Source organism: Hyaena hyaena, unplaced genomic scaffold (assembly GCF_003009895.1).
Source record: "Hyaena hyaena isolate Hyena2069 unplaced genomic scaffold, ASM300989v1 scaffold_284, whole genome shotgun sequence".
In the NCBI taxonomy this organism is placed as follows: domain Eukaryota; kingdom Metazoa; phylum Chordata; class Mammalia; order Carnivora; family Hyaenidae; genus Hyaena; species Hyaena hyaena.
The window spans coordinates 1,450,621-1,468,794 of record NW_024080913.1 but is presented as its reverse complement, the minus strand read 5'-3'; positions in this window follow the sequence as shown (position 1 = coordinate 1,468,794).

Genomic DNA, 18,174 nt, shown 5'->3' with positions numbered 1-18,174 from the left:
AATCTGTTAGTGAAAAGTAATTTCCATTATGCTGACGAAGAGTGTTATGTTCAGACCTCTTCTATAAATTCCTTGTGCATAATCTTTGTACTTTATATTGCTTATTTGTTTCACGTTCTAAAATTGGGATCTTTATTCTGTGGATTTTGTTTTGTACGTCGTATGAGATAATGTATCTCACTTTTTCTTCCATGGCGCCTGGGTGGCTCAGTCAGTCAAGTGTCCGACATGGGCTCAGGTCATGATCTATCTCATGGTTTGTGAGTTCAAGCCCTGCATCGGGCTCTGAGCTGACAGTGAGAAGACTGCTTGGATTTATCTCTCCCCCTCTCTGTGCCCCTCCCCTGTTCATGCGCATGCACTCTTTCTCTCTAAATAAATAAATTTAAAATGTATATATATTTGCTTTTTTTTTTTTTTTTTAAGTTTATTTACTTATGTTGAGAGAGAGAGAGAGCAGAGCCCAACACAGGGCTCGATCTGACGAACCAGGAGTTCGTGACCTGAGCCAGAATCAAGAGTCAGTCGCTTAACTGACTGAGCCACCCAGGCTCCCCGATTGTAGTGTTTTTATTCACACTCATGCCCTGGAGGTCCACAGCACGTGCTCTCCCCCGAACCACTTGGCCTGACCCATCCTACTCTGCATAAAATCCCCACCAGGAGTGCAGAGAGAAAATCAACCATTTACACATCCCGCTCTGCTCCCTCTGTTCATCTGTGTCGAGGGGCTGTGGCTGTTGTATTAAATTAAGAATATGCAGATTACGGGGCACCTGGGTGGCTCAGTGGGTTAAATGTCTGACCTTGGCTCAGGTCATGATCTTGCGATTCAGGAGTTCTAGCTGACAGCTCAGAGTCCAGAGCCTGCCTCAGATTCTGTGTCTCCTGCTCTCTTTGCTACTCCCCTACTTGCACTCTGTCTCTCTCTCTGTTTTGGCGTGACGGCGGAAAGACTTCTTGAAAACTGCAAAAAGATGCAAAGAGGTGATTTTATTAAAGCCTGGGGACAGGATCCTTGGGCAGGAAGAGCTGCACTGGGGTCCTGACGGGTAACTCATTATACACACTCGGGTTGGCAGGGTGTCAGGGACGGGGTAAGTCTCTAAGGAAGTTTGGAAGCAAGGTTTCCAGGACCTTGAGAGGCCAGCTGTTGCTAAGGAAACCGCACTTATACCGTTTAATAAAACCCCAGTCAGGAGACCCTTCAGATGTGTATGGTTGGGGACAGTAAGCTTGGAGGATGATGGCCAGCGTACATCTTGGGGCAGCTGAGATACAGGAAGTTGATTTACAGGATCCTTGAGGTTGGGATAATGTTAAGCCAAAGTTCTCTTTTGCCCCCAGCAAAGTGTCATCGAGGCAGCTGGGTCACTGCTGGTTTCCAGGACTTGTCATTGGGCTGCAGGCAGTCAGGGAATTTAGTTTTTCATTTGCCTTAGTTTCCCGAATTACCATGGCAAGCTCTTAACCCCTTTCCTTTGTTCTTGGGGAGCGGGAGTGTCCAGGAATATCACACACATTCCAACCGGAAGGAGGGGAGGGTGCTCGCTTGTGCTTTGCCCCTCGGCCTGCCTCATGCTCCCCCATCACCCCCACTTTGGGGAGATGAAAACCCCAGAGTCATTTCGATGGAAGCCGTTGTCTCAGTCCAAGCACACAAAGGAAGTAAAGTCACAAGAATTATTACAGGCAAGGGGAAGAGCAGTCCTCTGTCCCAGGTCATCCGTGAGCGGGAGACAGAAAAGCAGAGAAGAGGCACCCGTTACGTACAAGGTGGTTGGGACAGAGGCCACCCATTTTTCCAGGTTTAAGGCTAAAGAGGTTATTTTAAAAGGTGCCCCGGGAAAAGCACAGTGGGAACTGAGGCGGAAGCCTAACCTCAGGGCCTTATCTAAGTGGCCAGACTCTGGGTGCGAACAGGGTGGTCACGCTGTGACATGCCAAGGCAGCAACTCAAAATGGCTGATTCTTCATTACACTTACGTCTAACCTTTAAGCGTTTACTGAACTGCGTACTCTCATGTTTTAGAAGGGCTAGAAGAAATCGCATGTCCAACCCCCACCCCTTCCCAGGCAGGTGAACCCTGTCTGGTTACGAGTATTCAGATTTTTCCCAGTCCCTCCTAAATCAAACAAACAAAGACACTTTGGAGATGAGAAGGCTCGTTCTAACATGCTTCCTGCCAAGATTATACCTGAGAGCCATTGTCAATGTGAATAGAGTAGAGTCAAATTTTAGATCTCTAGGCAAAGGTCACTGAGGCTTGAGACAAGGAGATTATAAGAAAAGTTTAGGCATTTTAAACATATTTGCAAAACTAGTAAAATATTAGCAGATTAAATCCAATAGCATACTAAATAATACAGCATGACTAAGTAGGGTTTATCTCAGGATTAAAGGTTAATTCTCCATTAGGAAATTTATCCACGTAACTCACCAGATTAAAGAAGAAAGACTACATAATGATGTAGGCAGAAAGAGAATTTGATAATATTTAACAGCCATCCATGAAAAGAATATAAAAAGCTTTTAATGAAGAGGGGGGGAATTTCTTTAACCTGATAAAGGATATCCACCAAAAATCCTACAATAGACATTAGTTAGTGGTGGAACTTTAGATGTTTCTCATAATCTTATTAAAGTAAAGAACAAGATAAAGAAGACCATTATCACTGCATCTGATGGACTGGTAATCCTCACCTCCTCAATAAGGCAGGTGGAAGGAAGGAAGGGAGAAAGGAAGGGAAAAATGAAACACAGGAATTGAGAAAGAGGATGGGAAAATTGTGGCTAGGCATTCAATATGATTGCCCATATAGAAAATCCAAGAGAGTAAATGGACATGGTATTAAAACACAATTGAAATATAGAATGGTGTTCGGATGAGCATAAAAATAATGAGGAACAGCATTATTGTGTGCATTCATGCATTGAGTCTGGATTAAAAGTAACGTAAACCGTAAATCTGGACAAAATAGCGTAATGAGAGGTGTAAAATATTTAGAACAAAAGTTTTTTATCAGTACATAAATCAGTTCATTACCTTTATTTTATTTTATTTTTCATGTTTATTTTTGAGAGAGAGGGAGAGAGAGAAACCGAGCACGAGTGGGGGAGTGACAGAGAGTGAGTGACACACAGGAATCCTCAAAGCAGGATCCAGACTCTGAGCACAGAGCCCGACGCGGGGCTCAAACTCACAAGCCATGAGATCATAACCTGAGCAGAAGTCAGATGCTCAACCGACTGAGCCACCCAGGTGCCCCAGTTCATTACCTTTTATCAAAAGTGAAAGGTGAAAGTATTTGTTCCCCACGTCCCTGCCAGCAACAGCTGGAACAGCTCTTGCGCGTTTTGCCTGACAAGGTAGAACATGGTGTCTCATCCTTAAGTTGCATTTCCTGGACTGTCTGTGACTTTAAGCATCTTTTCATATTTCTTTGTAGTGAATTTTCTCCTCTCCACATCGCCTATTCATATTGTCTGTCCATTTTTCTATTAGATTGCATGCCTTTTCCTTAACAATTTATAAGACCTTTTCATATAATGCGGATATTAATCTCTTGTCTGTCTTCCTGGGTAATAATTATCTCCATTTAGGGATCATTTATCCAATTAAAAAGCCCACCCAGTTGTATTGGGATTCTAATTGAAATTACATTTTACATATATATGATACACATGATATGATACCATTTGTAACATACAAAATAGTACATAAACGTAAGGCTAATGGGCTCATGATGGTGGTTGAAAATGAGTTTTGTGTAATTTTTCTTAGGGAAGATTCAAGGGATCTCTGAAAAATTTTCTAACAATAAAAAAATCAATAAAATCTGCCAATTGAAATGGAATTAAAACAGGAAGTATGCTTTGCTGGGATGAGGGGAATAACTTGGTCCCTGGAGAGGGAAGTGGGGTTGGGAGAAGTTATAATGGGATTTTAGCTTTACTATAAATTTTTTAAAAGAATGGATATAATTGCCTGTGTAGTTAATTTTTAAGGTATTTGTGAGACTTTTGGTTTTAGGATGGTAAAGTAAAGATGTTTTCACACCCTGTCATCTTGAAAAATCTTACGATTTGGAGGCATTGGGTACCTTGAAAAGCTGGGCTGAGGTAGGGGAGCTGAAAATTCAGAGTAGGGTAGGGACAGGATCACCAGGGATCCCGAGATATTTGAAAAAAGCCTTCAGCGTAAAGGTGAAAGAAATCCTCTTCTTCAAACAGAAGAGGTTCTCTGACCACTCTTAGGTATATACCCATGAGAAACGAGAAGAGACATCACAGGAAACCGGGTGCACACATGTTCATAGTACTCCAAAAATGGAAACAGCCCGTATGTGAACCAGCTGATGAATGGATAACCAAATATGGTCTGTCCATACGGCTGAATATTATTTGGCTACAAAATGGAACAAAATACTGATAGGCGCTACAACATGGGTAGACTTGGAAACTATCATGCTGAGTGAAATAAGCCAGACACAAAAAGCCACATATTATAAGATTCCATTTATTTAAAAAAAATTTTTTAATGTTTTTATTTATTTTTGAGACAGAGAGACAGAGCATGAGAGGGGAGGGGCAGAAAGAGAGGGAGACACAGAATCAGAAGCAGTTCCAGGCTCTGAGCTAGCTGTCAGCACAGAGCCCGACGTGGGGCTTGAACCCACGAACGTGAGATCATGACCTGAGCCAAAGTTGGAGGCTTTACCGACTGAGCCACCCAGGTGCCCCTATAGGATTCCATTTAAATGAAATGTCCACGGGCCCCTGGGTGGCTCAATCAATTGACTGTCTGACTTTGGCTCAGATCCTGATCTCATGGTCTGTGGGTTCGAGCCCCACGTCACGATCTGTGCTGATAGCACAGAGCCTGGAGCCTGCTTTGGATTCTGTGTCTCGCTCTCTCTCTGCTCCTCTCCTGCTTACACTCTCTCTCTTTCAAAAATAAATAAACATTAAAAATTTTTCAAATAAATAAATAAATGAAATGTCCAGGGGCACCTGGGTGGCTCAGTCGGTTGGGCGTCTGACTCCCATTCAGGTCATGAACTTGTGGTTCCTGAGTTCAGGTCCCACGTCGGGCTCTGTGCTGACAGCTCAGAGCCTGGAGCCTGCTTCGATTCTGTGTCTCCCTCTCTTTGCTCCTCCCCTACTTGTACTCTGCCTCTCTCCCTCAAAAATAAAGATTAAAATTGAATGAATGAATGAAGTGTACAGAAAAGGCAAATCCATAGATTAGTGCCTGCCTAGGACTGGGGGTGGGGAATGGAACGCGGCCACTAACGAATAGTAGGTGTTTTTGTTTTTTCTGACATTATGGAGACTCTCAAATTAGATTGTGTTGATGGTTGCGTAACTGTGAATATACTAAAAATCACTGAACTGCACCCTTTATATGGGTGAATTTTATAGTATGTGAATTATATCTCAATAAAGCTTGTTTAAAGTGATCTGAGAGGGGCGCCTGGGTGGCTTAGTCGGTTAAGCATCCGACTCTCGCTTAGGTCATGATCTCGCGGTTGTGGGTTCGAGCCCAACGTCGGGCTCTGTGCTGACTGCCAGCTCAGAGCCTGGAGCCTATTTCAGAGTCTGTATCTCCCTCTCTCTCTGACCCTCCCCTGCTCATGCTGTCTCTCTCTCTCTCTCCCCTAGAAATCAATAAAAATATTCACAAAGAAAAATAAACAAAGTGATCTGAGAGGAAGCAAAGATATTGGAGGGCAAAGGAGAAGACATCAGCCCTCCTGTCTTCATGTTTGCAACAAGCCCTTGAAAAATCCTACATCAGAGAACGTGTTCCTGCACATTAGTCTTTTCTTTTTTATGTTTAGTTATTTATTTTGAGAGAGAGAGAGGGCATCGCAAGCAAGCTCTGTGCTGTGGGTATGGAGCCTGATGCGGGACTCGATCTCAGGAACTGTGAGGTCATGACCTTAGCTGAAATCAAGAGTCAGATGCTTAACCAATGGAGCCCCCTGGGCGCCCCCACTTAGTCTTTTCTAATGCCTTACTATTTTCATTCTAAGAGCGTTTATGATCGAATTGCCAGGCTTTTTTCCCAATGACTGTTCTCTCCTATGTCCCCCTCTTTTTTTGGGTCCCTAGCCTTGAGATAGTACTCTGTGAATTTGATGAAATATTCCCTGTTCAGGCCCACTTGGTCCCAAAAGTGAATTTTAGAAAGTATATCAACAACACCTGTTTCTTGTTAATAATAGTAATAATAAATGCTACACATAAAGTATGTACAAATAAAATACAAAGTAAATACTATCCAAAGTCACTCTTTTCCCAAGATGTGAACTTCTTTACGTTTTGTTGGGTCTTTCCAGACTGTTTTTATCCACATGCAAACAAAGAGGGTTTTGGTTTTGGGTTTTGTGGGGGTTTTTTGTTTTTATTTTTTTAATGTTTATTTATTTATTTTTAATTTTTTAACGTTTACTTATTTTTGAGAGAAAGAGACCGAGCATGAGCAGGAGAAGGGCAGAGAGAGAAGGAGACACAGAATCCGACACAGGCTCCAGGCTCTGAGCTGTCAGCACAGAGCCCGACCTGGGGCCCGAACTCACGAACCATGAGATCATGACCTGAGCCAAAGTCAGACGCTCAACCGATGGAGCCACCCAGGCGCCCCTGTTTTTGCTTTTTTTTTTTTTTTTTTTTGAAAAGAGAACATGTGTTTGGCAGCTGGCAAACTGCTTTTTGCTCAAATATCTTGACTGTCCTGTGCCAGTATATATGGTCGGCTTTATTTGTGTTCCTCAGCATGGATATATCCCAAATTATGTAACCATTCTCTTAAGGAAATGGCTACTGTTTTCAGTAACGCCTAACACCGATAACGCCACACTGGATAGCTATTTTTGCATACTCATGCACTTTAACAAGTATTTCCATAAAATTGAATTGGAGTCAAAAACTTGACATCTAACATTTTGAAAGATACTAACAGCATTGCCCTCCCAAAAACATCATTTTGAGCACAGCCTAATCCTATAGGATTATCGAATCCACTGTTGGATATTATCAACCTTTCTGGCTTTTGCCAAACAAATAGGGTAAGACAGTTTCACTGGCCTGCCCTAGCTTGTGAGACAGACTCGTGCCTCATCTCTTCCTAATTCCGTGCTTAGTGATGACTCGTTGGTAGCTGGAAATCTGTAGTATTTACACCACAAAATTGGCAAAGATTACAGATTAAAAACATGCACACACATATACATATATATACACGAAGGAAGGAAATATGACTAGAAACTACAGTTCTTGCCTTTTGGGGTTTTTTTACTGTTCTCTTGTTTTCATGTTTTTGTTTTGTTTTTTCATTTTATTTAGAGAGAGAGAATGAGCAGGGGTGGGGCAGAGGGAGAAAGAGGGGGGAGGGAGAGAGAGAGAGAGAGAGAGAGAGAGAGAGAGAGAGAATCTTAGGTAGGTTCCACGCCCAGCACAGACCCGGACTTGGGGCTCAGTCCCTCCACTCTGGGATCGTGACCTGAACCAAAATCAAGAGTCGGACGCTCAACTGACTGAGCCACCCAGGTGCCCCTCATGTTCTCATTTTTATTTAAACTTCTTCTTTGGAGGTAATTACAGATTCCCATGCAGCTATAAGAAAAAATCCAGAAAGAGTCTATGTACTCTACCGAGTTTCCCCAGATGGTAACATCTTGCAAATTATAGTGCAATTTCACAACCCGGAATCATTGATACAGTCAAGATACAGAGCATTTATATTACCACAGGGTTCCCTCCTGTTGCTCTTTTTATGGCCACACCCACTTTCTACACACCTTAACCCCTGGTAAACATTAATCTATTTTCCATTTCTATAATTTTATAATTTCAAGAATGTTATATAGATGGAATCATACAGTATGTAACATTTTGTGTTTGGCTTTTTTCACTCTGCATGATTCTCTGGAGATTCATACAGGTTATTGTGTATAAACAATAGTTCATTTTTTAAAAAGTGAGATATAATTGACATATGACATTATATTAGCTTCAGATATACAACATAATGATTTGATATTTGTTTATATTGTAAATGATCACCACAATAAGTGGTGTCTAGTTGACAACAACAACATAGTTACCAAATTTTTCTTCTTCTTCTTTTATTTTTATTTTTTTAACGTTTTATTTATTTCTGAGAGAGAGAGACAGTGTGAGCAGGGGAGGGTCAGACAGAGAGGGAGACACAGAATCCGAAACAGGCTCCAGGCTCTGAGCTGGCTGTCAGCACAGAGCCCGACATGGGACTCGGACCCACGAACGATGAGATCATGACCTGAGCCGAAGTCGGACGTGTAACCGACTGAGCCACCAGGCGCCCCATCTTCTTCTTTTTTTAATGTTTATTTATTTTTGAGAGAGAAAGAAAGAGAGAGAGAGTGGGGGAGGGGCAGAGAGAGAGGGAGACACAGAATCTGAAGCAGGCTCCAGGCTCTAAGCTGTCAGCACAGAGCCCCACGTGGGGCTCGAACTCACAAACTGCAAGATCATGACCTGAGCCGAAGTCGGACGCTTAACCAACTATCCACTCAGGTGCCCCACCAAATTTTTCTTTATCGTGATAAGAACTTTTAAGATCTACTGTCTTAGCAACTTCTACGTATGCAATACAATATTATTCTATGACCACCATGTTGTATCCCTATGATTTATTTTATAACTAGAATTCAATACCTTTTGACCCCCTTCACTGATTTTCCCCGCCTCCCCCCGACTCCTACTCTCTGGCAACTATCAAACTGTTCTCTGTATCTATGTGTGTGTGGTTTTTTTTAATTCTGCGTATATGTGAGATTTGTCTTTCTCTAATTTATTTGACGTAATGCCCTCAAAGTCCTTCCACTCTGTTGCAGATGGTAAGATCTTCTTATTTTTATGACTGAATAATTTTCCTGTGTGTGGGTGGGTGTCTGTGTGTGTGTGCATTTTCTTTATTCATTCCTCCATTGAAGGGCATTGGGGTTGCTTCATGTCTTGGCTGTTGTCAATAATACTGCAATAAACATAGGGTTGTGTATATCACTTCAGGTTAGTGTTTTTATTTTCTTCAGATATATACCCAGAAGTGGAATCGTGGGTCATAGGGTAGTTCTATTTTTAATTTTTTTACAAAACTCCACACTGTTTTCCACAGCAGCTGCACCAGTTTACATTCCCACCGACAGAGCATGAGGATCCCCTTTTCTCCACATCGTCGCCAACACTTACTATTTCTTGTCTTTTCAATAATAGCCACTCTGACAGGTGTGAGGTGGTATCTCATTGTGGTTTTGATTTGCGTTTCCCTGATGATGAGTGATGCTGAGCACCTTTTCATGGGCCTCTTGGCCTGGCTGTCTTCTTGGGAAAACTGACTACTTACGTCCTCTGCCCATTTTTTAAATGGATTGTTGGGAGGTTTTTTCCGTTGAGTTTCACAATACATACAACTTTGTGTATTTTGGATATCCACTCCTTATCGCATAGAGGCTCTGCAGATATCTTCTGTGATTTGGTAGGTTACCTTTTCATTGTGTGGATGTTTTTTCTTCCTGTGCAATAATTCATTTCTTTTTGTTGCCGAATAAATGTACCATGGTGTGGATATGCCTTCATTTAATCATGTTCACACTGAAGGACACCTGGGCTCGCTCTTTCTATTTTTGTCAATTATGGATAAAACTAATATAAGCATGCCTGGACAAGTTTTTGTGTGTCCTGTTCTCATCTTTCTGACTGATCCTCAGGCTGTTGCTGGTATTTATGACTTTCCTCTGTTACTTCTCATTCCTTTGCCTTAATAATGGCTAACATTTATAGGGTGTTTACTGCATGCCGGACCCTGTCCTAAGTGCTTTGTAAGTATTACTCAATTCTCAAAATAAGCATTTGAGGTATGAACTATTATTAGCCCTAGTTTATAGATGTGGAAACTAAAGCGGAGATGGCTACGTGGCCGGCATGTGTTAGCACTTAGATTTGAATCCACGTAGGCTGGTACTAGAGCTCAGCCTCTAAACCACTACATTGTACAGCCAGGACTTAAGATGATCCTTCCTAAGGAGTGACCTTGGCCTTCACTCCTGGAGGACCTGAACTCTCAGTTATCTGCTGCTGTTGTTGCTGCTGCTGGTTAGTCCTCTGTGAACTTTATCCATTGCCCATGGTGGTATAAGGTATCCTGGGGGTGCCCTTGGGTTGCACCCATCTCCCTCCCTGACCCTGTGTATAACAGCAACCTTATTTTCTCTAAATTGTCAGGATCAATCACCCCAGCTAATATCTTGCCCCCCTCTTCTGCCTATTCACTAAATGGCATAAAAAAACTAAAATACCCAGGTTACTGCCTCAAGGTCCAGTTCAGTGGAACTACTGGTGTCTCCTCTTTGCAGAAACAAAGCTCCTTGGGATGCAAAACCTCTACAGAGGCAAAGACGAGAGCTGTGGATCTGCATCCAAAACTGTTGTGAATGGGTTCTCACTCCCACCCTTCTGTTTCTGGGCTCATCATGTGTTTTGGCTGAGAGAGAAATGGTGCCATGGAATTGTTGCTGGTTCAGAACATCGATTGCACTCAGTGGCCAGCACTCCAATCTTAAAAGGTTTTGCCCCAAATGAGTCTTCTGTAAGGTCAACTGTTTCTGAGGGATGAGGCATGTGGTAAGATCCACGACTCCTGTGCATCTTCGTGTGGTGGTGAAAGCATGGACTCCAGACCAAACTGTCTGGATTCAAACACAGGCTTCCCTGCTCACTTACCTACTTCTGACTTGGAGCAACTTATGAAACTTCCTTGTGACTCAGTTTCCTGATCTGTAAAGTGGAGCTAATAATAATAGTATTTTGCTCAATATGGTTGCTGTGAAGATTAGGTGAGGTCATATTGTTGGACATTGCTGGCACTCCATCACTGTACACTGAGAGCTCCGATCAGGAGCCAGGTGATGGGGGCCACCACGGGAGCCTCTGAGGCATCCAGAAGGCCCAAAGATGGTGGTGGTGGCACACGTATGGAAGCAGGGAAAATAAATCCAAATTTGGAATTAGCTTCTAGAGAGAACGAATTTCTGCCCCCTCTTCATCGAAGAGACCTAACATGAGCATCCTTTGCCACGTGGGGGGCTGGTTTGGTAGCTTTTGTAGGCCAAGTGGACCTTCAGCAGTAGCCCCAATGGGCCAGACGTGGTAAGGGGCAGTCCATCCCATGAAGGCCACGTGCAGCCTGTGTTCTTGCCGCCACGGCCACTTCTTCCATGGAATGTCTGGGGTGGAAACGGAATGGCAGTCACATAGCAGGTTCACTTGCCCTGCTGGATCCCCAGAAGCAACCTTAATTTATGATGGTGAGCCGCCATCATGACACAAATACTCTTCCGGTCTGGGACCCTCCTGCATGGTCTGTGTGCAAGCCTTCTTCCTGAACCTGCTGTCCCCAGGCCTGTGATCTCAATCTATTCGAATCTGTCCATCCAGCCAAAGCACCACTGGCACATGAATCAGAAAGATCCTCAAGCTGTGTCTTCTCCTAGCAGAGTCGGTGACACGTTCTACTTGAAATTCTCCCCCACCCCAGAGGATTTTCCTTCTCCACTAACCTCTAGCACTGTCTCTCAGAAAGCATGATTATTTCTTTAAATAAAGAGGCATTTATTATCTGCAAGTTAAGAAAAGAATCACTAATTCTCTAGCTTTGAAAGTCAGTGTCTTGGTTATAAAATTCTACATTTAAAACCTTCAGTTTTCACAAGGTTTTTAAAAAATTTTTTTTAATGTTTTATTTATTTCTGAGAGAGAGAGAGAGACAGCGTGAGCAGGGGAGGGTCAGAGAGAGAGGGAGACACAGAATCTGAAACAGGCTCCAGGCTTTGAGCTAGCTGTCAGCACAGAGCCCGACGCGGGGCTTGAACCCACGAACCGTGAGATCATGACCCGAGCCGAAGTGGGACGCTCAACTGACTGAGCCACTCAGGCGCCCCTGTTTTCACAGGTTTTATAACATTTTTTATTGTGGTAGAGAACCTATAACATTAAGTTTACCAACTTTTTGTTTTAATTTTTAAAACGTTTATTTATTTGAGAGACAGAGTACAAGCAGGGAAGGAACAGAGAGAGAGGGAGACACAGAATCCAAAGCAGGCTCCAGGCTCTGAGCTGTCAGCACAGAGCCTGACGTGGGGCTCAAACTCACGAATCACAAATTCATGACCTGAGCCAAAGTCAGAGGCTTAATCGACAAAGTCACTCAGGCGCCCCTAAATTTACCATCTTAACCATTTATTTTACTTTATTATTTTGTAAGTTTATTTGTTTATTTTGAAAGAGAGAGCACGAGCAGGGGAGGGGCAGAGAGAGGGGGAAGAGAAGAGCCCAAGAAGCTCTGCGCTGTGAGTACAGAACCCAATATGGGACTTGATCCCACAAACTGGGAGATCATGACCTGAGCTGAAATCAAGAGTTGGACACTTAACCAATTGAGCCATCCAGGCGCCCCATTTTTTTTTTATTTTAGAAAGAAAGAGCAGACCACATGAGTGGGAGAGAGGGACAGGGGGAGAGGGAGAGAGAATCTTAAGCAGGCTCCACACTCAACATAAAACCTGACATGGGGCTCGATCCCACGACCCTGAGATCATGACCTGAGCCAAAATCAAGTCACTCAACCGACTAAGCCATGCCGGTGCCCCACCCCCACCCCTGCCGCCATCTTAACCATTTGAAAATGTACAGTTCAGTTTTGGGTTTGTGCAACTGATCTCTAGAGCTTCAGACGGGCTTTGTTACCCAATCGTAACATTAGCACTTAGTGCCTGCTCAGTGCTACTAGAGGAACTTTACCGATGTTAAGTCATTTAATGTTCAGTACAGCCTACGAGGGTAAGTATTTTTATTATCTCTCTTTCAGAGCTGAGGAAACTGAGGTACACAGAGGTGAAATAAGTTGCCCAAATTCATTCAGCTAGGAACTGGTAGAACCAGAATTCAAACACAGGACGTCGGCTTCTAGAATTCTTGCTGCTAATCTCCTTATGGGCCACTCCTGCCTGCCGATGGCTTATTGTGGACAGCCAGCCACCTGCAATCCAAGCTAGAATGCTTTTTCTTCTCCATGTCTTTCCCGAGGCCAGTGGAGCAGGTTTCCGAAGCCATCAGAGCAGACCGAGGAAGATAGGTTCTGGCACAACGGGGCAAACCGGAGGGCACACCAGGGCACTTTGTGGTTTCTTTCTGCCTTCAGGAAGTTCTCAGGCTCCACCCAGCTTTACCTGAGGTGAGAAATACGGAGCTCCTGAGGGCCTGGACCAACTAGGCGGATCAGATCATCCTTAGTTCATGAAGGGGCTTCGGCCACCAAGTCACCCGGTATCCTGTGGTCCCACATTTTGCTTCTCTTGGGACCCAGAAGCCCACAAGAGGCTATTTATCAGGAGAGGAGCTGCTACCTGCCAGAGTGGGCTGAGCCTCAACACCTCTTTTGGCCACGCTGGGGCCTCTTCTAGGTCTTGCTTGCCAGAGGGTGGGTCACCCTCCTTTAAGTCCAGCACTGTGGGTCCTTTGCATCATAAGTCCTCCCCTGGCAGGTGTGTTGAAGTGGAGCCAGGAGCAGCCAGACAGCCCTTCCTTGTGTGAGATCCCATAGTCAGAAGAACACTGCCTCCGTCCATCACGTTCCAAGTTCAGCCTCGCCCCCGCAGCATGGCTGGCCCCCCGCACACTGGCCTTCACCCACATTCACCAAAGCCCACTCACCACCGTCCTACTTCTTTGTGCCCGAGCCGTCCTGGGCACACCTGCATGTGCGGGACTGTCACGCACTCGCTCCTAGCTGCAACAGGACCTGCGACAGCACCTCTCTGGCCTTTTTGGTTCCCAGAGTGGTCGGTGGTGGGTTCCACCTCCCAGCAGGCATCAAAACAGCTGTATGTGCTGGCCAGCCCCAAACAAGGAAACACAGCACAACCCGGCTTGAGGAGCTGTTGCAATGCTTCCAGGATTCCCTGCATGAGAGTGTGGCCACTACAGGCAGAGTCTAAAGCCCGCTGCCTAGACTCAAATCTTGGACTCTGCTCCCCACTAGCTGTGTGAGTTGGAGCAAGTTACTTCCATTTTGTATGCTGTAGCTCCCTTATCTGTAAAATGGGCACAATAAGTGTCTCCACTCATAGGTTTGTTGTGAGGATTAAATAAGATGGAGCATGTAAAGAGCTTCAGGAAGTTTCTGGCACACAGCAAGCTTTTATGTGAATGTGGGATTCATTTCTTTCTTTGTCTTTAAGGTGCTTAGAACAATACCAAGGGTATATTAAACATTCAATAAGTACTGTTTTTGTTGTTGTTGTTATCGTTATGACCTGTTTATTGCCTACTTGTCCAGGTGTTTCTAGGGACTCTATCCTAGACCTAGAATCCCTAGGTAAAAGTGCTAAGCACAATCTAACTTTTGATAGCTATTGGCAAATCGCACTTGTTAATAAGTCCAATCTCACCTTTTCCTCATGTTCTCACCACGACTGGATTTTAGCCTATTAAATTTTGGCTTGTCTAATAGACAACAGTGTTATTGTCTTCTTTCACTATTTCAATTTTTAAATTATGCATGTATTTCAGCTTACTAAAAAAATTTTAAAACTACATATTCGGTACGTAATGTGAAAAATAAATATTGCTTCTGATAATCCAGGTCCTCAGAGGTAACAAGTGTTGGTTACCTTTGGTAAGTTTGGTATGATACAAGAAGTTTTTTATCTCTTCAAATCCTTTCCTATAAACATGTAACCTTATTGGGGCGCCTGGGTGGCTGGGTTCGACATCTGACTTCAGCTCAGGTCACGATCTCTCAGTTTGTGAGTTTGAGCCCCGCACCGGGCTCTGTGCTGACAGCTTAGAGCCTGGAGCCTGCTTCAGATTCTGTGTCTCCCTCTCTCTGCCCTTCCCCAATTCACACTCTCTCTCTGTCTCTCTCAAAAATATACAAACGTTAAACACATTTTTTAAAAATAGTCTTGATTTGAGGTAACAATTTTAAAAAAAACCATGTAACCTTATTTATTTGTTTGTTTGTTTATAGTATACATTTAGGGTATATTTTAAATTACAAATTATATAATTATACACGATGTAATTATAAATATAATTTACATTCCTTAGTTTAATATGTAAAGTAGTCAAATTAATTAAAACTATGTGGTTTAACTAATTAATTTTATATATAGCTTGAATTGTATGGGTTCATACTATCTTCTGCCTTTTTCCCCTTCGACCATACTTCCTGGTTATCCTTCATGTCCATATGTATAAAATTATACATTATGGTTTCTTGGTGTTCATATTACAGCTGTCCCAGAATATATTTAGCCATTCCCCCACTGGTTGTTTCCAGTTTTTCACTCTTATGAACAATGTTGCTGTGAACATCTTATGAATAGAGTTGAATACTTGTCCATTTCCACAGAATAGATCACCACAGGTAGATTTCCGCTGCAGATGTTGCTAGGTGTTGCTAACATGCCTTCTTAAAATGTCCCCCCATTATACTCTTGCCAAAAAATACAAAAGTGTCCTTGTCCCCACACCTCTTCCAACGTTAAATATTAACAATCTTCTTATTTTTGAAAAATCCCATCACATTGTTGTTTTAACAAGCATTTCTTTAGTTGCTAATGAGATTGGGCATCTTTATTTATGTTCATTCGCCATTTAACCTTCATTTTCCTATCCTTGGCATATTTTTCCATTGAACTGCTTGTTTTTTTCTTTTTTTTTTTTTTAAATGTTTTATTTATTTCTAGGAGAGAGAGACAGCGTGAGCAGGGGAGGGTCAGAGAGAGAGGGAGTCACGGACTGAAAGGCTCCAGGCTCCGAGCTGGCAGTCAGCACAGAGCCCGACGCGGGGCTCGAACCCACAAACCGCGAGATCATGACCTAAGCGAAAGTTGGAAAGTCGGACGCTTAACCGACTAAGCCACCCAGGCGCCCCCTGCTTGTCTTTTTCTAATTGATTTGTTGGAGATCTTTGTATATTTTTCTCTTTTTTTAAGCTCATTTATTTATTTTTGAGAGAGACAGAGACAGTGTGAGCCTGGGAAGGGCAGAGAGGGTGGGGAGAGAGAATCCCAAGCAGGCTCCAGGCTGTCAGCAGAGAACCCGATGCGGGGCTTGAACCCACGAACTGTGAGATTGTGACCTGAGCCAACATCAGGAGTCAGAGGCTTAACGGAATGAGCCACCCAGGCGCCCCGGAGATCTTTGTATGTTGAGAATGATCATTATTTTTCAGCTTAAGCCTTTTGAAACTCTGGTTTCTGAGCAGCCTTTTGATAAACTGAGACAGGAAATCCCAAAATATCCCCTTTCCAAACAGCACTTTCCATCTTTCTACACTCACGTGACCCCCAGGGTTCCTGTCTCTGGGACCCTGGAGGAAGTTCCCAAGCTGCCTGCCTCCTTCCCAGGCAGCATCTTGGGGCTGAGGTGAGAAAATGGGGGCCCTGAGAAGGATGGAAATTTGTTCCTGCCTGTCCTGAGCTTCGTAGAGAAACTGTGACTCAGAGACATGACTCCAGGGGCCAAAGGTCCTTCCCACCTCAAATAGAAGGGCTTTCATTTTCCTTTGGATTTTTTATTTACAGTATTATAACATGTCCAAAATGGAAGCTTGATTAGGGGTTTTGATGGCTTAATTTGGGCCATTAACCAAAACTGATGTAATTCTTTCTTCCCAGGGCTCATAAGGGAGAAGGTGCAAGCCAAGTGGGCCTCTGTAAAGGCGGAGATGATTGCATAAAAGCCTTTTTATGGTCCTCGTCTCAGCTCTCCTGGAGCCAGGCTTGGCACAGGAGGCAGGCTGGGGCGGGAGGGGCAGAGGAGGAAGTCACAGCAAACTTCCCCGTGTCCCTGTAACTGATGTTGCTGTTACCTCTTCTAGACACCGACTTCACCTTTTCTTCTTGTAGGTTAGCTATGTGACAAGATACCTATTCTCTATTGTAGGGAGATCCTCCTCCACTTAAATTTGAATCTATCTTCAAGGTACCTCCCTTTCTCACCTACGGGCTTAAAGAGATTTAAGACCAATAGAGGGACGCCCGGGTGGCTCAGTTGCTTGGCCGACTCTGTTTTGGCTCAGGCCATCATCTCACGGTCTTTGAGTTCAAGCCCCACATCGGGCTCCGTGCTGACAGTGCAGAGCCTGCTTGAGATTCTCTCTCTCTCCCTCTCTCTCTGCCCCTCCCCCTCTCACCTTCTCTGCCTCTCCCTCAAAAATAAATAAATAAACTTTTTAAAATGTATAAAAAAAGAACGATAGGAAGGTATGGACCCTCTCATCTCTCGATTCAAACAACCTGTAAAACAAAAATGTGTAAGGCAAAAGGGGAAACGTGAACACTGAATATCTGATAATAGTGAAGACTTACTAATTTGTTTAGGTGTCATTATGAGACGGTGGTTTAAAAAAAAAGTTTTGAAGGGATGCATACAGAAATATTAATGCAAAGAATAATATAATGTCTCATGTTGTCTTCAAAACAACCCGAGGCAGAGGAGGGCTGGGAGGTAGAGTTGAAGCAGGTAGGGTTGTGAGCAGAGTTTTCGGGAAGGTAGTGGTGTAACTGCAGGTTCAACACACTCTTCTCCCTATTTTTTGTAGAAATTGACATTTTCCCTCTCTCATTCTCCATTCTTTTCTTCTGTCTCAAGAGATGGGGGAACAGCTGCCTTTTAAACACTTCCCTTGCTCTTATCCTCAGAGGCAGGCGACTGATAAAACGTAGTCACAACACCCGGAGGGCGATCCCAGCGGCCAGAAGGTGAGAAGAGGCCATCCCAATGCACAGAAATAAGCCGTTAGTGGTGAACTTTCCAGCATCCGTGACAGGCCGGAAGGGGGGCTATTTCTGAGCGCACTGAGGGTGGGCAGGAAGCCCTCCAAGGGCCTCTCAAATCACCCCCTGGCAGATGGCTTTTCCCCTCTCTTCTCTGAGCTCCGTTGTTCTGAGCAGCAGGCTTTGAACTCGGCATGGTTCAGAGGGAGATGCTGTGAAACTGGCGTGAGCAGCTGGTTGAATTCGTAAAACTCTGTTCCCTCTGATGTGAGATGAAGAAAAAGCTGGGTCCCGGCCAGGGCTGCTCTGGGCAGTCCCCGGGCTCAGTGCAGCGTGTGGGGCCCG